Consider the following 22508-nt stretch of genomic DNA (forward strand, 5'->3'; position numbering starts at 1 on the left):
GAGCCGGGTGAGGTGAAGCGGGGGGCGAGGCGAGCGCAGGCCCCGGGGGGAGCCGGGTGAGGTGAAGCGGGGGGGGCGGGACGAGCGCAGGCCCGGGGGGAGCCGGGTGAGGTGAAGCGGGGGGGGCGGGACGAGCGCAGGCCCAGGGGGAGCCGCGTGAGGTGAAGCGGGGGGGGCGGGGCGAGCGCAGGCCCCGGGGGAGCCGGGGGAGGTGAAGCGGGGCGGGACGAGCGCAGGCCCGGGGGGAGCTGGGTGAGGTGAAGCGGGGGGGGGGGGGAGGAGGGAGCGGAGGCCCGGGGGAGCCGGGTGAGGTGAAGCGGGGGGGGGGGGGGAGGAGGGAGCGGAGGCCCGGGGGAGCCGGGTGAGGTGAAGCGGGGGGGGGGGGGAGGAGGGAGCGGAGGCCCGGGGGAGCCGGGTGAGGTGAAGCGGGGGGGGGGGGGAGGAGGGAGCGGAGGCCCGGGGGAGCCGGGTGAGGTGAAGCGGGGGGGGGGGCGAGCGCAGGCCCGGGGGGAGCCGGGGGAGGTGAAGCGGGGGGGGCGGGGCGAGCGCAGGCCCGGGGGGAGCCGGGGGAGGTGAAGCGGGGGGGGAGGAGGGAGCGCAGGCCCGGGGGGAGCCGGGTGAGGTGAAGCGGGGCGGGACGAGCGCAGGCCTGGGGGAGCCGGATGAGGTGAAGCGGGGGGGGGTGGGGCGAGCGCAGGCCTGGGGGAGCCGGGGGAGGTGAAGTGGGGGCGGGGCGAGCGCAGGCCCGGGGGGAGCCGGGTGAGGTGAAGCGGGGGGGGGTGGGGCGAGCGCAGGCCTGGGGGAGCTGGGTGAGGTGAAGCGGGGGGCGAGGCGAGCGCAGGCCCCGGGGGGAGCCAGTTGAGGTGAAGCGGGGCGGGGCGAGCGCAGGCCCGGGGGGAGCTGGGTGAGGTGAAGTGGGGGGGGGCGGGGCGAGCGCAGGCCCGGGGGGAGCCGGGTGAGGTGAAGCGGGGCGGGGCGAGCGCAGGCCTGGGGGAGCCGGGTGAGGTGAAGCGAAGCGTGGCGAGGCGGGACGAGCGCAGGCCTGGGGGAGCCGGGTGAGGTGAAGCGAAGCGTGGCGAGGCGGGGCGAGCGCAGGCCTGTGGGGAGCCAGGCGAGGCGGAGCAGGGCTGCCCGGGGGGCCAAGTGGGGCAATATGCCCCAGGCCCCACAGGTTCCCCGCCGCCTCTGCCTTCCCCCATCGCCTCAGCGCGCCGCGTCCAGGATCGGCCCTGGACAGACCTAAAGTGGCCTGGCTCCGGCAGAGCCTGAGTGCCCTTCCCTGGGAGCTGCGTGGCAAGGGGGCGCGGCCTGAGCCCCCCCTGCTAGGAGCCGGGTGGTAAGGGGGCGGGGCCTGAGCGCCCCTCGCTGGGAGCTGGGTGGTAAGGGGGCAGGGCCTGAGCGCCTCCTGCTGGGAGCCGCGGGGGCGGGGCTGCGGGCCAGGCCCCTGCATGCTGTACAGGGCTGCTCTTGGACGCTGCTGAGGCTCCGGGAGGCGGGGGTAAGGCACAGTAAGGGGGCCCGGGGGGGGTGTTGGGTAAGGGACAGGGAGTCCCGGGGACAGAGAGGGGGCAGAGGTTCTGGGGGGGTGGTCAGGGGATGGGGAATGGGGGGTTGGATCATGGGCATTCTGGGGCTCTGTCAGGACTCGACAGGGGGGTGGATAGGGGTCGGGGCAGTCAGGGAACAGGGAGCGGGGTGGAGGGGCGGTTGGGCAGGTTTGGGGGGGGTGGTCAGGGGACAAGAAGCAAGATGGATTGGGGATTCTGAGGGGAGCAGGAAGTGGGTGGGGGTCGAATAGGGAGCAGGACCAGGCTGTTTTGGGAGGCACAGCCTTCCCTACCCTAAAACTCATTCAGTAGTTTGAGGCTTGCAGACAGCTATTTAGAACACAAAGAGCCAAGCTGTTAGCTTTTCCATTAGGGCTACCATCCTTTTCACTTGTCAAATGCCAAATTATAGTCTACATTTAATTTCAGTGCCATAGGGAGATTCATGTCAGGGGAGGGTAGCTTCATTTAAAACTAGCCACTTTAGATTAACAGTGATAGAGCCAAGAGAGCCATGGGGGAGGGATCACATGAGAAGAGCAATGTCCTACACCACCTATCTTCTTTGCAACCCTGCGAAGGGAGATGCCCCTCCACTGCATTCCCCAGGGCTCCAAAGGGGTTAATTCAGTGGTTCTCGAACTTTTGTACTGGTGACCCCTTTCACATAGCAAACCTCTGAGTATGACACCCCCCCCTTATAAATTAAAAACCCTTTCTTATATATTTAACACTGTTATAAATGCTGGAGGCAAAGCGGGGTTTGAGGTGCAGGCTGACAGCTTGTGACCCCCAGTAATAACCTCGTGACCCCCTGAGAGGTCCCGACCCTCTGGGTTAATATAATTTTAGCACCCTGTGTCCATTCACATGCATGTGCTATTTTTGAGCATTTCAGTTTTCACAACATAGGCTAATCCCAAATTCTGGAACAAGCTCAAATGCTCAGTTCGTGCAGTATGTACATAAACTATACTAAAGACAAACCCACAGTAACCGTCTCCAGAATAACCATTCTGGTAAATATTTTATATTAAAATACTCTCTGAGAGCCCTTTTCATAACCTCCCATCAGAATTAATATATTTTCAAAAATGAAAATATCTAACGTTGTTTTTTTACTTGTGAGGGATCCCATGGAGCCAGTCTCTAGGAAACAGATAAATTCATAGAGGTTAAGTCCTTTAATGGCTATTAGCCAGGATAGGCAAGAACTGGTGTCCCTAGCCTCTGTTTGTCAGAAGGTGGAGATGGATGGCAGGAGAGAGATCACTTGATCATTACCTGTTAGGTTCACTCCCTCTGGGGCACTCGGCATTGGCCACTGTCGGTAGACAGGATACTGGGCTGGATGGACCTTTGGTTTGACCTAGTATGGCCATTCTTATGTTCTAACCTAATTGAACCCAAAGTTATGGAGACAGATGTGAGTCAAGGAAGCCAGCAGAGTATCAGAAACCTTGAAAAATCTCTGACTGGATGGGCTCAGACTGAGGTGGTTCAAAAGTTTTGGATATTTTTTTATTGTTTCTTTAAACAGTCAAACACAGCAAGCAGCAAATATTTGGCCACACACTACTGAAACCTCAAATCATGTTCAGGTTTTGGCAGACTAATTTCAGCTTTTCAATTAAAAAACTCACAACAAATTTTGGAGGAAAGCAGACATCATCTCTGTTTTTTTCTGCTTTTTAAAAACCCCTAGTTTTCGATCCAAAAAAAGTTTTGATGGAAAATATTTGTCCAACCCTTTTAATGAGCTTTAGTGCCTTTTAGCACTAGCTGATGCTGAGAACCAGTGATACCTTGTAAAGGTGACTTAAAAAGAAGCTTTCTCAAAACCGGGTTTGTTCTGAGATGCGGAAGGTTTTTAAATGGTTATTTTTCCCAGGGCCGCCGGGGGGGGCAAGTGGGGCAATTTGCCCTGGGCCCCACAGGGGCCCCCACGAGAATATTGTATTCTATAGTATTGCAACTTTTTTTATGGAAGGGGCCTCTGAAATTGCTTTGCCCCAGGAACCCTGAATCCTCAGGCCAGCCCTAAGGCGGGGTGAATGCAGGTCCGTGGGGAGCTGGGTGAGGCGAGGCAGGGAGAGCGCAGGTCTATGGGGAGCCGGGCTAGGCGAGCACAGGTCTGCGGAGAGCCGGGTGAGACGAAGCGGGGCTAATGGGTGAGGCAGAGTGAGCACAGGCCCACAGGGAGCTGGGTGAGACAGGGCGGTGTACACCCTGAGGCTGGCTCTTCCCAGCCTACCCTCTGCCGCTCATGGCGGGAGCTGCAGCACCCTGGCCCCGCAACCAGCCCTTGAGGGCCAGACCCCAGACCACAGATTTTAACGATGAACACATAGCAATTCTTCATCCACCGCCTGGGGCGGGCACCCTGCGGCTGTCCTCTGCCTTCAGGGCTCAGGTGGCCGGGTCAGATGGTGGCTGCCGCCCTCTTCCAGTGCTGGTGCCTGGAGAAAACCAGTAGGGGTGAGAGAGCTGGCAGCACCAGGCACAGGCGGTGCTGTCATGCACTCACAGCTGGGCCAATGGCCCTGCGCGGGAGGGCTTGGCCCAGCCTGCTGCTAACCAGCGGCTTCCCCCGCGCTCTCTCACCAGCAGGACCCATGAGCACAGCTGTACTGCTCCCCTCCACAAGCACAGTGACTCCCAGCCGCACCCGCGGCCTTCATCTCTTGCCCTTTCCCCATCTCAGGACCCGCGGCCTGTCTCCCTTCCTCATCGCAAGTAGAACCTCTCTGGCGTCCCATCCCGAGTTCAGCCTCTCTCTCCTCTCCCCCTCATTCCTTACCACTTTATTTTCCCTTTTCCTCTCCTAGAACATAGAAATTGCCAGACTGGGTCTAACCTGAAATGCATTCTAGGCAGTATGGGGTCTCTTACAAGTGCCAGCACCAGCTAGTGCGGAGGAAGGTATAAGAATGGTGCAGTAGCAGCTGTGAGACAGTCTGCCCCCATGAACACCTCAGCCTGGTCTCTAACAGTTTGGCTTATCCCGTGAAGCAGGAGGTTTATAGCCTTTCCCAATTTTTTTCTTTCTTAGCGTAACTACTGGATATTCTTGTTATCCATATAGGCATCCAGTCCCTCTTTGAATCCTGCTAGGTCCTTGACCTCAATGGTGTCCTGTGGCAGTGAGTTCCGTTTGCTAATTATGTGTTATATTTCCTTTTACAGTATAATCTCCATTTTATGAGCATCAATCTTAAAAATCATATAGTGAAAGTGCTGTTGATGAAGAGTGAGTCAACGTCCCTTCACGTTCTTATGCTTTTGATGCATGGGAAATTGCTTTGCAGTGGTTTGAAAGACAAGAAGAAGGTTATGCAGTGTGCCATACTGCAATTTATGCACCATGTCTATTGTAATTTTGAGATGTTCAATTTGGTGAACTCTTCAATCTCCAACTAGTTCATAAAATAGAGTTCTACTGTCTGAGCTGTGAATTTGCTCACTTTCAGTGTCATTGAACACTTCCTTGTTGTTGTGTTCTGAGGGAGGGCAAACAAGCTCCCAATCTCCCCTTTCTATGCTGTGCATTACTTTATGGATTTTTTATCATATTCTCTCATTCATCCCTTGTTTATGGTAAACAATCCCAGTCTTTGAATTTCTCTTCTGAAAGTTTTTCCATGTCATTCTCATCACCTTCCTCTGAGCTCCCAATTCTTTAATATATATTTCCGAGATGGAGTAACAAATACTGGACACAGTATTCTGAAATGAGGCTAAACCATTGATTCATACAATGGTATTATAATATTTTCTCTGTTATTTTCTTTATCCTATTCCTTATTTTTGTAATTACAGCTGCATGTTGAGCAGAGGTCTTTATTGAGCTGTCCACACTTAAGCCCAGCTCCTTTCCCTGAGCTGACACTCTTAAGAATCGTGCATGGTGGAAGAGTAGTTCACATTTTTCCCTCCAATACCAGTCCTTATACTGTGCTCATCACCATAGTTTCTGAGCACCTTCCAGAAGTGCATTTAGGCTATGTCTACACTGTATGAATTTTTTTGCCAAAAGTTTTCTCAACGATCCAAAAGCACTAAAAGAGAATTGTTACATGTTCACACTGTCTTGCTCTGTCATCATAGCACATCCACACTTGGGTCAATAGCATCAGCAGTGAGCAATGCATTATGGGAAGCTATCCCACAGTTCAGCTCTCCACTTTCTGCTGCTAGGTCTTGTGGGAAGGCAGAGTGGATCACAGAGCATCATGGGTCCAGGCTCACTGTTCCATGATGCATTGCTTTCCGTCCCAGCATTCTGTGTGCTTCCATCTTCGGTTTGCAGCATTTTTCAACATCCTTTGTTTTCTGCTTCCCCCGCCATGGATCCCATGCTGCCTTTCCATACTCTGCTAGCTGTCAATACTACACTGCGAATGGCAGTGCAGTTAATATTGAGGTTCTGAAGTCAACAGGAGTCACAGTTGCCTGACATGCTATCTGACACTGATAGGATCAACATTAGATTGCTTTTAGCATTCACAGAGTGGCTGCACGTGATGGACTGTTGCTTTTGGGCTCATGAAACAAGCCCTGAGTGGTGGGATCACATAGTTATGCAGGTTTGGGATGACAAGCTGTCATAAACAGATGGTTAAGGGTTAATGTCTCTTTTACCTGTAAAGGGTTAAGAAGCTCAGTAACCCTGGCTGACACGTGACCAGAAGACCAATAGGAGGACAAGATACTTTCAAACCTTGGTGGAGGGAAGTCTTTGTTTGTGCTTTTTGTTTTGTTCGTTGTTCGCTCTTGGGACTAAGAGGGACCAGAAGTACATCCAGGCTCTCCAAATCTTTCTGAATCAGTCTTTCATGTTTCAAAATTGTAAGTAATAGCCAGGCAAGGCAGATTAGTCTTATTTTTGGTTTCTCAGCTTGTGAATGTTTTTTTTTACTGGAAGGATTTTTGCCTCTGTTTGCTGTAACTTTGAATCTAAGGCTGGAGGGGGTCCCTCTGGTCTATATGAAACTGAGTACCCTGTAAAGCATTTTCCATCCTGATTTTACAGAGATAATTTTTACTTCTTTTCTTTCTTTAATTAAAAGCTTTCTTTTTAAGAACCTGATTGATTTTTCCTTGTTTTAAGATCCAAGGGATTGGGTCTGAACTCACCAGGGATTGGTGGGGGGAAAGGAGGGGGGATGGTTAATTCCTCCTTGTTTTAAGATCCAAGGAGTTTGAATCTGTGTGAAGCCTCTCAAGGCATCCCAGGGAGGGGAAAGTCTGCGGGGAAAGGAGGGGGAATGGTTAATTTCTCCTTGTTTTAAGATCCAAGGGGTTTGGATCTGTGTTCCCAAGGGAAAGTTTTGGGGGAACAGAAAGTGTGGCAGACACTAAATTCTGGCTGGTGGCAGTGTTCCAGATCTAAGCTAGTAATTAAGCTTAGAAGTGTTCATGCAGGTCCCCACTTTTTGTACTCTAAAGTTCAAAGTGGGGGAAAAAAAACCTTGACACAAGCAGTGGCTGCAGAACTTTCAAATGAGGAAAGCTTCTTTTCTGGAACTGTGTGCTGAGCTTGCTCCAACCCTGGCGCAGGGACACTCAAATGAGAGCTGCCATCTCACTGGAGAAGCGTGTGGCGATCACACCATGGAAGCTGGCAACTCCAGACTGCTACTGTTCTGTTCCAAATCAGTGTGGAGTCAGGAAGTTGACCTTTGGGGCTGCGTTAATGCAAGCGTGCAGGGCCATTAATTGCATTGTGCTGCAAAGGACCATGACTCTTGGCAATGTGCATGAATAGTGGATTGCTTTGCAGCAATGGTTTTCCCTAACTGCGGAAGGGTGATAGATGGCATGTCTATTTCAATTTTGGCACTAGACTACCTTGTGACAGAGTACATCAATAGGAAGGGGTACTTTTCCATGGTGTTGCAGGCACTTGTGGATCACCACAAGCATTTCACTGATAGTAACGCAGAGTGGTTGGGAAAGGTACATGACTCTTGCATCTTCAGGCACACAGGCCTGTACAGAAAGCTGGAGGTATTTTTCCCAGACTGGAAAATTACAGTAGGGGATATGGAAATGCCCATAGTGATCTTGGGAGACCCCTTAATTCCCATGAAGCCTTCCATGGGAAACCTAGATAGCGGTAAGGAGCAGTTCAGCAACAGGCTGAGTAGATGTAGGATGACTGTGGAATATGCATTTGGCAGATTAAAGGTGTGCTGGTGATCCTTTTATGGCAGGTTAGACCTAAATGTGGATAATATTCCCATGGTCAGAGTCACATGTTGCACAATATTTGTGAAGGTAAGGATGAAAAGTTTGCTCGGGGTGGACTGCTAAGGTGGAACACAGGGCAGCTGCTTTTCAGCAGTCAGATACCAGGGCTATTACAGGGGGTGGGAGGGTGCTGTTCAACGCAGGGACACTTTGGGGCAGCACTTTGAAGATAAGAACTAGTAATTAATGTTGCTGTGCTATGGACTACAATGCTTAATGAAATTGATGTTTGCAAGGCAGCACTTACAATTTGTGGCCTAGGATTCACTGTAAGCAAATGATTTTAGTGCTTGTTTATTTGTTGCTGGCCTCTGCTATCACAATTTGCCGTGGAAAAAATAAAGAGTTCTTATTCAAAGAAACTTTGCATTTATTACAACAAAAAAAAAAAAATCTTCATACCACACAGGAGGACCAACTTTCAGAGCTATGCTTTACATCAAGCTCTCAGTTAAAAAGGTTTCCGTGTGGGTGGAGTGAAGGGGGTAGTGAGAAATGCCAGACAACATAAAGGAATTTGTGGGTGAATTTTGGGAAGGGTATGGGAGAAAGTTCTTAATGTGCTGAAGGGGAGGGTAGGCACACATCTGCTCACTCTGGAGCATTATAAGAGCCTGCTTTGCTTCTCCATCACTTTAATCATCTTCTCCATTGTAGCCCTAGATTAGGCCTCATTTTCTGCTCTTTCCTTCCACTGCCTGCATTCCCTGTTTCAGCATCCGAGCATTCCATCATCGCCAGGACCATGTCTTCCTTGCTTCATCTCAGGCACTTTCTTAGCCGTTGGAGGCACTCTGCAGGTATGTAGGGGTTGCCTGTCAAGGCCACATCTGCAGAAGCACAAAAAGAACAATATACAGAGGCATGATTGTTAAGTACATGGACAGTATTGAAACAGGGCAGTAAAATACACCTCTACTAACATACCAATCACTTTCATACTGAACCTTCACAAGCCCACATGCCAGCAAACACCCCAGGCAGGGTGAGTTTCCCCTGTGGCGGGGAGCATTGTACTTCAGGAGAAAATCCATATAAATGGTTGTGGTGCAGTGGTCTAGGGACAATATTCTAAAGTTTCCCACTCTTTTCAAATAAGCCACTCTCCAGCTGCCCAGACAATGCTTAGTTTGTGCCAGGGCTTTGGCACCTCTTTCATTACAAATTAAGCAGTGGGTCCAGGGGTACCAAAATACGAGTTTGCCCACAGTGCCATTTTCCTTAAGACTAGCCCTGGTCATTACCACTCCTTGTCATTCCTCTTCCACAATTTCAGTGTGCGTGTGGAAGAGAAATAAAGTAACGAGGGACAGAGGTGAAGAAGGGAAAGAGACAGATGAGAATGGAAGCATGGAGAATGGGGGCAGGTTGCCGAGGTGATGCCACATGGGAGTCAGCAGAACCAGCTGGCTGAAGAGTGGTGTGGCAGAGACGAAGTCTCATGGAGACTGGGGAGTCAGACCAACAAGTTGTCCCAATTTACAGAGTCATACCTGTCAATCTGCCACAGCCAAATGTGGGATGCAAGATAATGACAAAGACTAAATATGCAAGACAAATAAATTATCCATGCAGACTTAAAATGCAGTAGAATTCTTTCCCTTCGCGTCAATAATGCTAATCTCAGCTTCAAGACTCTTACTGATGGAAATTATTCACATCAGAAACAAAAAGTGAGAAGATACCAAATGTAATGAACTTTAGGACAAAATGAGGGACACTTGAGAGGCATGGAATAAGTTGGTCTGAGGGTTTTGTCCCAGTCAGAGCTTTCAAGTGTACTGGATTTTGCAGGATCGTCTGCATTTCTAATTAAATGGGACAGCAGTACTGCTGCACCAAAAAAGTATGTATAGACCCCATAGCCTACAGGAAAGTGCATGAAACCAGAAGACCATGAATTCATCTCTCACCTCTGGTACTTATATTTCCCATGCATTACACAACCCTTGTTGAGAAAGGCCTAATACTCCAAACCTAGAAAACAGTCAAATATTAGCCCTATTTTACATATAGGTTAACAGAGGCTGCACAAAACCACTAGAGGAAAAGCTAGGAATAGAATCCAGGTCTCTAATGCCAGACCTAAATTTTACTCACTGACCAACTTGCCTTTGATATTAAATGCGGCATATATGCTTTGGTTAGTCTGTCTCCGACCACTAGATCAATCTTCTGTCCTAGAGCCAGTGATTTAACCCCCGATTCCTTGTCTGCAATTTTTCATGTTCAGCAGACAACTGTACCCCACAGTGACACCCACTGATAAAGTGTGTCAAGACCTCATCTAGTGCCTTGTCTGCACAGAAGTTAGCAATGACTGTTGTAGCTCATGTGGTGGTGGTGGTCTGCTGGGATTCAAAGGGTACCTCTATGCTGCAATAGAAGACCTATGATACAATTGCAACTGTTCCAGATCACCTGACTTAGACTGCAAGGCTATAAAATTGAAGTGTAGATGTTCAGGCTTGAGCTAGAGCCCAGGCTGTTGGATCCTCTCCCTTTGTGGGGTCTCAGAGCATAGGCTCCAACCTGAGCCCAAATGTCTACACTGCAATTTTATAGTCCCACAGCCTGAGCCCTGCAAGCTGGAGTCAGCTGACCCAGGCCAACCACAGGTCATGTATTACAGTGCAGTCATACTGAGGGCCCTACCAAATTCACAGTCCAATTTGGTCAATTTCATGGTAATAGGATTTCTAAAATAATAAATTTCATTATTTCAACTATTTAAATCTGAAATTTCACAGTGTTGTAATTGTAGAGGTCCTGATCCAAAAAGGAGTTGTGCCCTTTGGGGGGGGGTACTGCTACCCTTATTTCTGCACTGCTGCTGGCAGTGGTACTGCCTTCGGAGCAGCGCAGGCTGCTGGAGAGTGGCCAGTGCTGGCCAGGAGCCCAGCTCTGAAGGCAGAGCCACTGCCAGCACCAGCACAGAAGTAAGGATGGCATGGTATGGTATTGCCACCATTACTTCTGTGCTGCTGCTGACAGGGTGCTGCCTTCAATTCTGGGTGCCCAGTGAACAGCCCCTACTCTCCGACTGTCAAGCTTTGAAGGCAGCGCAGAAGGGTGTCAATACCACAACCCCCTTAAAATAACCTTGTGACCACTCTGCAACTCCTTTTTGGATCAGGAAGCCCAATTTGAGAAATGCTGGTTTCCCCTGTGAAATCTATATAGTATAGCGTAAAAGCTCACAAAAGACCAGATTTCATGGTCCATGATGCATTTTTCATAGCTGTGAATTTGGTAGGGCCCTAGTTATACCTCAAAGGTCCAGACTGATGGTGATGTGTGTTGGCAATTAGTTTTTCCAATTTTCTCTTTTAGAAAAATGGTTTACTTAATTTACACAAATGAGAAAATATCTGTAATGACATCGGCACCTGCCTCTTATGAGCGCCCTCTCTCTAACCAATACGTGCCTGCAGTCATGCTGTTCTGAACCGCGTGGCACCCACCTTTCTGGTCAGGTGTGAGCCTGCTTTCAGTTCTTACAACGGGGTGGCCCCTGCCTCTCGAGTGCCCACCATGCCCGATTGTTATTTCAATGGGTCTTCAGTGACTCAGCCCTCTATCCGAGTAAACATACAGTCCCTCCTTCCAGGGATACAGTTTCTAGTTCTTTCTCATGGCACTGGTATGGGGCCGTAGCACTAAGGCTTCCTTCCTAGAGACGTTGCTTTAACAGCCCAACAGGGGCCCATATTGATACCCTTGGTGTCCTTTCAGCAACCCTCCCTGGGCTCAATCTTCAGCCAGACCAACATGGCCCATCACAGTACACTTGCCCAGTCTGGTTAGGTTCTAGGCTCAGTCCCCTGGGTTCAGCCTGCCTGCACTGCTGCTTTTCCAGCCAGCCAGGCATCCGGTATTTGGCAGCCTTCTCTGGGCTCAGTCCTACCTGCAGTGAGCTGTCCACTGTCCTGCTGTTCTTTCTTCTGGCCAGCCAGGCACCTTGGTCTCCCTCTTCAGGATCCAGGCAGCAACTGACTGTTCTGCCTCTGCCTCTTCCTTTTATATGGCCCTTCTGGCCCCTGATTGGCTGCTCACCTGCAGCCACTCAAGGCTGCCTGAAGGAATGCTCCTCTGCACTTTTCTGGGGTAAGGTGAGGCAGGGCCAGAAGGCCTCCAGCAGGGGGCCTCAGGACCTAGTCCACCCTGTCACAGTATCCTTCAAAACAGGTTTTTATAATTAAAAACCACTGGAGTCTAAATTATGATGCAACACAGAACAAAAATTTCCACATTTATCATTTGTCACACATTCTGATTGCTGTTCTCACACACTGGCAAGTTTGAAGTTGAGAGCTATAGTCCCCATTTCATCAAAATCCTCACCTTTCAGCCAGCACAGGAGAGGAGAACAGAGATTTAGACAGCCCAGATACTACTGCTCTAACAGATGGGAAGGGAGTGAGGAGGAGTGTATTCTGGATGCAGAATTGACTATAAATTGTATGGTCAGTTGCTTGATCACACTTTGGTTATTTGGCCTTGCAGTCAGGTGGTGGTGGTCGTCCCTCCTGGTCTGGGTTGGAAGGAGGCCACATCGCCTCACTAGTACTGGAGGAGTTAGCAGTTTGGCATTAGTAGCCTGATGGTCCTAGCAGGGTTGAATTCCCAGATAAGGTGAGTATCTGAGTGTCTGTTGCAGGAGACAGTTTGTCAGTTGGACCGTGTGCTTGATTGTTTGATTAACTGTTTGAACAGTGTGACTTGGGAGTGCTTTGTTTCAGGTGGGCCTTAAGTGGGCCTTACTGCTATAAAAAGGCAGTCAGCGGCGAACCAGCTGAGCGGCGAACAGCGGAGGCTAAGAGAGGGAGTTTGCCTGGGGAGAGCCCACTGAGGCGTTCATCTCGTGGGCTTCTGTGAGTTGTTGCAACAGCAGAGGAAGCTCTTAGAAGGAAGAAATTATGGAAGGTGAGTGTTCAGCTGTTGTAACCTGCACAGGTTGTGCCATGTTGGTCTTTCTTTCACAGGACAGAAGCGACTTTGTCTGTACAAAGTGCAAGCTGGTCTCCATATTGGAAGAGAAGGTTCGAGGTCTGGAGAAACAAGTATCGACCCTGCATTGCATAAGAGAAAATGAAGATTTCCTGGACAGACGTCAGGATATGCTTCTACGGGCACAACATACTGAAGAATCGGAGCAGGCTGTGCAGAGAGGAGAGAGGGACGGTGAAGAAATTTGTCAGCATGTGACCTCCAGAAGAAGAAAGAGGAGTGTCCATTTACCAGCAATGGAGATACAGATGAGCAACCGTTTTCATGTTCTTTCCACAGGTACTAATGCAGAGAGTGGACTAGATGGTACATCTGAGAGAAGGGAGCAGAAGGAGACTCCACCGATTGGAAGGCATGAGATGCACTGTCCTAGGGATGGGGTTTCCATGACCACCGCTCCCAAGAGAAGGAGGAGGGTGGTGGTGGTTGGGGACTCCCTCCTCAGGGGGACAGAGTCATCTATCTGCTGCCCCGACCAAGAAAACCGAGAGGTGTGCTGCTTTCCAGGAGGTAGGATTCATGATGTGACGAAGAGACAGACGAGACTCATCAAGCCCTCGAATCACTACCCCTTCCTGCTTCTCCACATGGGCACCAACGATACTGCCAAGAATGACCTTGAGTGGATCACTGCAGACTACATGGCTCTGGAAAGAAGGCGCAAGTGGTGTTCTCGTCCATCCTCTCCCCGTGCAGGGAAAAGGCCTGGGTAGGGATCGTCGAATTGTGGAAGTCAACGAATGGCTACGCAGGTGGTGTCGGAGAGAAGGCTTTGGATTCTTCAACCATGGGATGGTGTTCCAAGAAGGAGGAGTGCTAGACAGAGACGGGCTCCACCTAACGAAGAGAGGGAAAAGCATCTTCGCAAGCAGGCTGGCTAACCTAGTGAGGAGGGATTTAAACTACGTTTACCAGAGGAAGGAGACCAAACCCCTGAGGTAAATGGGATACTGGGAGGAAGTACGAGCAGGAGAGTGCAAGAGGGGAGAACTCCTGCCTCATACTGAGAAAGCAGGACAATCAGCGAGTTATCTTAAGTGCCTATATACAAATGCAAGAAGCATGGGAAACAAGCAGGAAGAAATGGAAATCCTGGCACAGTGAAGGAACTATGATGTGATTGGAATAACAGAGACTTGGTGGGATAACTCACATGACTGGAGTACTGTCATGGATGGATATAAACTGTTCAGGAAGGACAGGCAGGGCAGAAAAGGTGGGAGAGTTGCACTGTATATAAGAGAGCAGTATGACTGCTCAGAGCTCTGTTATGAAACTGCAGAAAAACCTGAGAGTCTCTGGATTAAGTTTAGAAGTGTGAGCAACAAGGGTGATGTCGTGATGGAAGTCTGCTACAGACCACCAGACCAGGGGGATGAGGTGGACGAGACATTCTTCAGGCATCTAAGTTAAGTTACTAGATCACAGACCCTGGTTCTCATGCAGGACTTCAATCACCCCAATACCTGCTGGGAGAGCAATACAGCAGTGCACAGACAATCCGGGAAGTTTTTGGAAAGTGTAGGGGACAATTTCCTGGTGCAAGTGCTGGAGGAACCAACTAGGGGCAGAGCTCTTCTTGACCTGCTGCTCACAAACAGAGAAGAGTTAGTAGGGGAAGCAAAAGTGGATGGGAACCTGGGAGGCAGTGACCATGAGATGGTCGAGTTCAGGATCCTGACACAAGGAAGAAAGGAGAGCAGTAGAATACGGACCCTGGACTTCAGAAAAGCACACTTTGACTCCCTCAAGGAGCTGATGGGCAGGATCCTCTGGGAAAATAACATGAGGGGGAAAGGAGTCCAGGAGAGCTGGCTGTATTTTAAAAAATCCTTATTGAGGTTGCAGGAAAAAACCATCCCGATGTGTAGGAAGAATAGTAAATAAGGCAGGCGACCAGCTTGGCTTAACAGTGAGATCCTTGCTGATCTTAGACACAAAAAAGAAGCTTATAAGAAGTGGAAGATCGGACAAATGACCAGGTAGGAGTATAAAAATATTGCTCAGACATGCAGGAGTGAAATCAGGAAGGCCAAATCACACTTGGAGTTGCAGCTAGCAAGAGATGTCAAGAGTAACAAGAAGAGTTTCTTCAGGTATGTTAGCAACAAGAAGAAAGTCAAGGAAAGTGTGGGCCCCTTACTGAATCGAGGAGGCAACCTAGTGACAGAGGATGTGGAAAAAGCTAATGTACTCAATGATTTTTTTGCCTCTGTCTTCACAAACAAGGTCAGTTCTCAGACTGCTGCACTGGGCAGCACAGTATGAGGAGAAGGTGACCAGCCCTCTGTGGAGAAAGAAGTCATTGGGGACTATTTAGAAAAACTGGACAAGCACAAGTCCATGGGGATGCGCTGCATCTAAGGATGCTAAAGGAGTTAGCAGATGTGATTGCAGAGCCATTGGCCATTATCTTTGAAAACTCCTGGCGAACGAGGGAGGTCCTGGATGACTGGAAAAAGGCTACTGTAGTGCCCATCTTTAAAAAAGGAAAGGAAGAAGATCCGGGGAATTACAGGCCAGTTAGCCTCACCTCAGTCCCTAGAAAAATCATGGAGCAGGTCCTCAAGGAATCAATTCTGAAGCACTTAGAGGAGAGGAAAGTGATCAGAAACAGTCAGCATGGATTCACCAAGGGCAGGTCATGCCTGACTAACTGGATCTGTGGATGAGGGGAAAGCAGTGGATGTGTTATTCCTTGACTTTAGCAAAGCTTTTGATACAGTCTCACACAGTATTCCTGCCAGCAAGTTAAAGAAGTATGGGCAGGATGAATGGACTATAAGGTGGATAGAAAGCGAGCTAGATTGTCAGGACAACGGGTAGTGATCAACGGCTTCATGTCTAGTTGGCAGCTAGTTTCAAGTGGAGTGCCCCAAGGGTCGGTCCTGGGGCCGGTTTTGTTCAATATCTTCATTAATGATCTGGAGGATGGCGTGACCTGCACTCTCAGCAAGTGTGCAGATGACACTGAATTTGGAGGAGTGGTAGATACACTGGAGGGTAGGGATAGGATACAGAGGAACCTAGATAAATTAGAGGACTGGGCCAAAAGAAACCTGATGAGGTACAACAAGGACAAGTGCAGAGTCCTGCACTTAGGACGGAAGAATCCCATTCACTGTTACAGACTAGGGACCGAATGGCTAGGAAGCAGTTCTGCAACAAAGGACCTAGGGGTTACAGTGGACGAGAACCTGGATATGAATCAACAGTGTGCCCTTGTTGCCAAGAAGGCTTACGGCATTTTGGGCTGTATAAGTAGGGGTATTGCCAGCAGATCGAGGGATGTGATCATTCCCCTCTACTCGACATTGGTGAGGCCTCATCTGGAGTACTGTGTCCAGTTTTGGGCCCCACACTACAAGAAGGATGTGGAAAAATTGGAAAGAGTCCAGCAGAGGGCAACAAAAATTATTAGGGGGCTAGAGCACATGACTTATGAGGAGAGGCTGAGGGAACTGGGATTGTTTAGTCTGCAGAAGAGAAGAATGAGGCGGGATTTGATAGCTGTTTTCAACTACCTGAAAGGGAGTTCCAAAGAGAATGGATCTAGACTGTTCTCAGTGGTACCTGATGACAGAACACGGAGTAATGGTCTCAAGTTGCAGTGGAGGAGGTTTAGGTTGGATATTAGGAAAAACTTTTTCACTCAGAGAGTGGTGAAGCACTGGAATGGGTTGCCTAGGGAGGTGGTGGAATCTCCTTCCTTAGAGGTTTTTAAGGTCAGGCTTGACAAAGCCCTGACTGGAATAATTTAGTTGGGAATTGGTCCTGCTTTGAGCAGGGGGCTGGACTAGATGACCTCCTGAGGTCTTTTCCAACCCTGATATTCTATGATAGGCAGCTAGCTTTGACCTGTTATGTAGGCATTAATCTTCATTTATAAGGTCACAAAGTCAAGAACTTCCTAAATTTAGGAAATGCTAGAATTACAGTTGCTAAAAGATGGTTAGTGTTCAATTAATGAGCAGCAATTCAATATTTTGTTTCCTCCTCACTGCTCAATGTGTGGCTTTAGATAATGTGTGCAATTCAAACCCTGCTCTGATAACAGAATAATTTTCTCATGGGCTGTTGTATAGTGTTCATCACTATAGTATTCCAATGCTTCACAACCATTTAATCAATCTTCATGTAAGCAGAGTCAGGATGAGCTCTACCCTGACATCTGGTGGTGAATTATGGGGAGTGTGAAAAGGAATTTTAGGTATTTGCATTGGCACACCCACCCCATCTAGCATAGCCCACGGCAGCCTGGGATGGTTATTTTGACAGCTCTGGGATCTCCAATTTCTTTGTTATTGGGGCAGGAGGAATAAAGTAGTGCCACCCTGATTATGTGAGTGAGGGACTATGAGACTGCTTTATGACAGATGTCTCTATCAGTTAAATAGCACTTACTAGACAAGGGACATGGGTGTCAAAACCCAATTAAATGAGAGAGGTTGGGGACTGGTGTGTGTACCTGATGGTATGGGCCCCTTTTGAGGGCCTAGAACACCAATTGCACATCCTCCTCTCTCCACTGTTGAAGAGTAGAGCTAATTTTGATTCCATTAGGAGTCCATCTAGAGGCAGCTGAGCTGAATTCATGTTGGGCCAATGGTGCACCAGCACCAGGGCTCCCCTACTACAAGCTGAAATCACTAAAAAAGCTAAGCTTACTGAGCTGAGATCACTGAGTGCTGTGTTAACTAGTGGGGGAGCCTGAAGATCTATCGCTAAGTGGCTTGCAGAGTGAAGCAGTTTGTAGCATGTTGGAGCAGCCCATGGAGCAGTGAGCAGAGTGAAGCAGTTTGTGGGGATGGCTGGAGCGGCACAGCGGGTGTAGTGGAGCTGGTCATGGTGAAGGCTGCAGCAGAACTCCATGGAGAGGCAGAGCAGTTAGCCCTGACCCACGTAAGGTGCTCCTTAACACCCTGTGTGTGTGCGCCTCCCTCCCATTTCCATCCAGGCTGGGGGTGTAAAACTCTGCAGATAAACTTTTGAACTGACCAGAGACTTTCGAGTTGTTGGACTTTGGGGTGATTGGACTTAAGACCCTAAAGGGGAGAGGACATTGCCAAACGTACTTGGAGTGGGTTTTTGCTTGTGGTTTGTGTTATAATCCTGTTTGTGGTGTTTCTCCAATGTGATGCCGCATTGTTTCCCTCTTTTATTAAAAGGATTTTGCTACACTCAGACTTTGTGCTTGCGAGAGGGGAAGTATTGCCTTCTAGAGGTGCCCAGGGGGGTGGTATGTAATTGTCCCAGGTCACTGGGTGGGGCTTGAGCCGGTTTTGCATTGTGTTATTGAAACGGAACCCCTGGATGCTGAACCCAGGCCTTGTTGCTGCCAACTCAGAGGGGTTACATTCACAAAACCCCTGTGAGGCAAATAGATGTCATTATTCCTATTTTACAGATATGGAACCAAGTCTATATTCAAGCACAGCTCCCATTGACTTCAGTTGCAGTCAAAAGCACTAAGCACTTCTGCAAATCAGCTTTTATGATCTCACGTGATAATTGTAGCAGAGAAAGTTATAAAAGGATTCACTGCCTGGCAGTTGAAACTAAACATATTCAGACTGGAAAAAAGGCATACATTTTAACAGTGAGGATTATTAACCTTTGGAACAATTCACCAAGCGTTATGGTGGATTCTCCATCACTGGCAATTTTAAAGTCAAGATTGGATGTTTTTCTCAGTGTATTCGCTGTCTGGAAGAGGGACACATACCACAAAAGTGTTTCCAATGCCATGACTTGACTGCCAGGGGCCAGAAAAGACCGGGACATGGCTCCACGACTCACTCGGGTACCTCCAGCACCAACACAAAACAATGATCTAAGGACCCTAACTGGTCAGACCTACAGCCCTCGGTACCAACTCTCGGCTTTGGAGACAGAGACAGACCAGCTGCAGGAGCTACAACACCCACAAAACCACTGTCACCGGTGTCCTTTTCAGCACCAAGGAAGTCGAGGAAGTCCTCGGCGCGGTCAAATTTGTTAGCATTGGCCACATCTCTAGCTGGCTGCTCAGGGAACACATCTCCACAGGAATTCAGATACAAGCAGGTCTTTAGGGTATCTGACACCTCTGATCACCTCTCCTCAGACATGACTTCCTCCCACTTCTCATGACACCCTTTTCTCATCCAAGGATGGCCCCTCCCTTCTCTAGTGACAAGGAGGAAGAAGAGGACAACGACGACTCCATCGCACCCTCTTATTCATGATGCTCCAACAACTATCTACACATCCTCACTATTTACAATTCACATTTGGAGCACAATCCTTGTATGTATGGCACTCTGTGCTCCAAAGTGACATACTGCACCCCATATTCACCATGGTGATATAATTATGTTTTGTACAAAACATGCCTAGTGAGATATCATTTTAAAAGTCTTAAATCTGTTAAACATTAATATCCTGTTAAGTTGTATGTGCTATCATTGTATATGAAGTTTTGTGATGTATGTGCCACTGAAACATGTTGTGCGGTTGGTAATACCCACAAGCAGTCTTTTGCGGTATAACAATAAGACGACCAAATAACATTGATGGCCCATTGAGGAGAATACAAACACTCAAGGATTACCCCAGAAACTGTGTACGATGGAAACCTCAGAGATAGCACGTACCCAATGGAGACTGTTTGACCCATGTCACAGCAAAAGATCGTTCTAGCAAGCTGGAAGAATATATAAAAGGGGGAAGTGATATCATCACTTGGCCTCACTCCCCAAACAACGTGACACCTGGAAACACCTTAGGAACAAAGACTGAACTGGGGAAGGAGGTCCCAGACAGGAAAAAAAGAAAGCTTGCCTGGGTCTACAGAAGCTTGGTGTACTGTTTGTACTATCTAACACTGCTTGATTCAAATCTTCTCTAGTTTATAAAGCTTAGATTGCATTTTTGTTTGTTTCTTAGGTAATCTGCTGTGACCTGTACTCTCACTACTTATACTCACTTAAAATCTATCTTTCTGTAGTTAATACATTTGTTTTGTGGCTTTTTTTTTTTTAACCTAAAACAGTGTTTTGCTAGAAGTGCTTGGGAAATCTGCTCAGGAACAAAAACTGGTGCATGGTCCTTTCCACTTTGAAGGAGGGGCGGACTGGGTAATACACTTATACTGGTCAGGCTTTTGACCAGGGCAAAACAGTACAACTTTGGTGTCCTAGGCTGTGGGGCTTGGGCTGGGGGTGAGCTGGCTGGAATTTCTCTATTGTTAATTCATGAGTAGCTAAGAAGCAGCATTCATGTAACTGCAGTTGGGTGTGTCCTTGCCTTTGTAAACGTTTGTGTGAGTGCAGGACACCGGGGGGGGGGCGGGAAGGGGCATCACAGTATGGACCACCTTGGATGCAACCACACGTTCCGCTCCCTCTACGCAGACCATATTGGGACCCTTGGGCCATACATAGGGCACAATTCGGGAAACCTCCCATGGAACAAAGCCAGAGCCCTACACCTCTCCCTTCTCCATCAGTGTGTCGCCCATCAGAGACCGAATCTCCGCTGGGACTGGCTGAGGAAGAAGATCAGGAGGAGGAAGCTCCACCAACACTGTATTTCTGCTCTTCTTCCCCTGAAGAAGATATGCCCCACCTCCTATGACTGCTGATGACTTCAGGCACCTTCGGGAGTTATTCTGCAGGATTGCAGACACCCTTCAGATTCCTTTGGAGGAAGGGAAAGATAAGTAGCATAAGCTGCTTGATATCCTGCACATATCCTCTTCCAAAATTTCACTACCTATCAGTGAAGCTCTCCTTGATCCCACAACAGTGCCCTAGCAGACCCCAGCATCCATCCCTTCAACCTGCACACCCACCAACAAGAAATATGTTCCAGCAAAGGATAAGGAATTTCTGTGCTCGCATCCCACCACAAATTCTCTGGTAGTCAAGAGAAAGGCCGACAATACCAATCACATTCTAACCATCAAGACAGAAACTGGAAATGCTTAAATTTATTCAGACACATAGCTTATTAAATCAGCCACGCTCCAATCTCAAATATTAAATTACGAGGCTCTTATGACTAAGTATAACTCCAAGTTAGAGTATCTCTGCCATGACCTTCCAGAGGCCAAGAAAGAACAATTTCAGATGCTAATATCTGGGGAACACCTCTTGCCCCAAACAGCCCTACAAGCCTCGTTAGACTCTGCAGATACAGCTTCCTGCTCCATCGCAACTCCATGGCTGCACCTCTCAGGCCTTCCTAAGGAGGTGCAAACCTCAACTGAAAACTTACCCTTTGAGGGCCTCAGACTTTTCATGGAGCATGCAAACAATTCCCTGCACTCTCTTAAAGACTTCCAAGTTACTCCCCACTCTCTTGGCATTTACACACCAGTGCTAAAGAGATGTCTAGGGAAGTCTCATCTCCCTCTGCAATCCGGACCACTGCAGTACACTCCTCAATGGCATTATGGCATCCATCCTAAGACAAAGGTCTCCTGCCAAACAGACAGCCCACTCCTCAAGGGGCTACCTCTCACACACCCGCAGCCAAGCAACAATTTTGAAGGTGTGATCAAGGCCGCAAGAAGCCTCTCCCTCTTCCAGCCATTCCAGTCATCTTCGATATCCCACCAGTTTGCTCCACTTTTTCCATCAGGAAGACTAATCACCTCAGACAAGTGGGTTCTAGAGATAGTCAGGGAAGAATACTCCATCCCCTTCCTATCTATCCCACCCCGCCACACTCCCTCCCTGTCTCTCTTCAGGGACCCCTTTCACAAACCCATTCTATGGGGAGAAATAAATCTTCTGCAACTGGGCGCCATAGAACCAGTCCCTTTCAAACACGGGGGATGGTTTTTACTCCCATTTTCTGATCCAGAAGAAATCCAGCAGCTGGCAACCCCTCCTGGACCTTCAAAATCTAAACAAGTTTGTCAAACTGCAACACTTCAAGATGGTTGCCCTCTCCACTATTATTCCAGCACTGGAACAAGGGGACTGGTTCTCAGCCCTCAATCTGCAAGATGCATACTTACATATCACAGTACACCCTGCCCACAGGCGATATGTCCGATTCGCCATGGATGCCGACCACTATCAGTACAAGGTACTGCCTTTCAGACTGTCTATAACTCCTTGGGTATTCTCCAAAGTTCTTGCAGTAGTTGTTGCCTGCCTAAGGAAACAAGGCGTCATCATCTTTCCATACTTAGACAACTGTTTCCTCAAGACCCCGTCTGAAACAGACATTCTCCAGGCCACCTGGGTGACAATGGACCCGTTTATCAATCTAGGCCTCCGCATGAACCTAAAGGAGTCTACTTTAATGCTGGTACAACACCTGGAGTTCTGCTTCAGAGCCAAAACAGATTCTGTGGCAGAGAAGGAATTGGGAGGCAGCCAGACTGCACAGCACTATATATTCATTCCACTTCCAGCGCAAAGTGTATGTGTGGTGTGACAGGCACTGCTGAGGAAGATCTCCTATCCCAGGTGCAGGGGGTTCTGCCACAGCTACAGTGGAGCACCCATAGGGACAGTCTTCCTGAAGTCCCCTGCCTCATTCCCTGCACGCCTTCCAACTTCCACAACAAAGAGGGGAAGGGTCTTACAAACAGTAGCTTCCTTCACTACATACCCTTGCTTCATCCCCCGAGATGATCTAGTATGTGCACAAAATGAGACAGGAGCCTGTGGAAAAAATTTGATGTTATGTAAAGAAAACTAT

General features: G+C 48.9%; 1 long non-coding RNA gene across 1 annotated transcript; it reads left to right on the forward strand.

Annotated features, from left to right (window-relative positions):
• Positions 1-869: 869 nt before the first annotated feature.
• On the forward strand, positions 870-13234 carry LOC127036088 (uncharacterized). Its single transcript, XR_007770008.1, has 3 exons — positions 870-904; positions 1112-1498; positions 12785-13234. It is a non-coding gene; the product is annotated as an uncharacterized LOC127036088 (long non-coding RNA).
• The last annotated feature ends 9274 nt before the right edge of the window (positions 13235-22508 follow it).

This window comes from Gopherus flavomarginatus, chromosome 17 (assembly GCF_025201925.1).
Source record: "Gopherus flavomarginatus isolate rGopFla2 chromosome 17, rGopFla2.mat.asm, whole genome shotgun sequence".
Lineage (NCBI taxonomy): Eukaryota > Metazoa > Chordata > Testudines > Testudinidae > Gopherus > Gopherus flavomarginatus.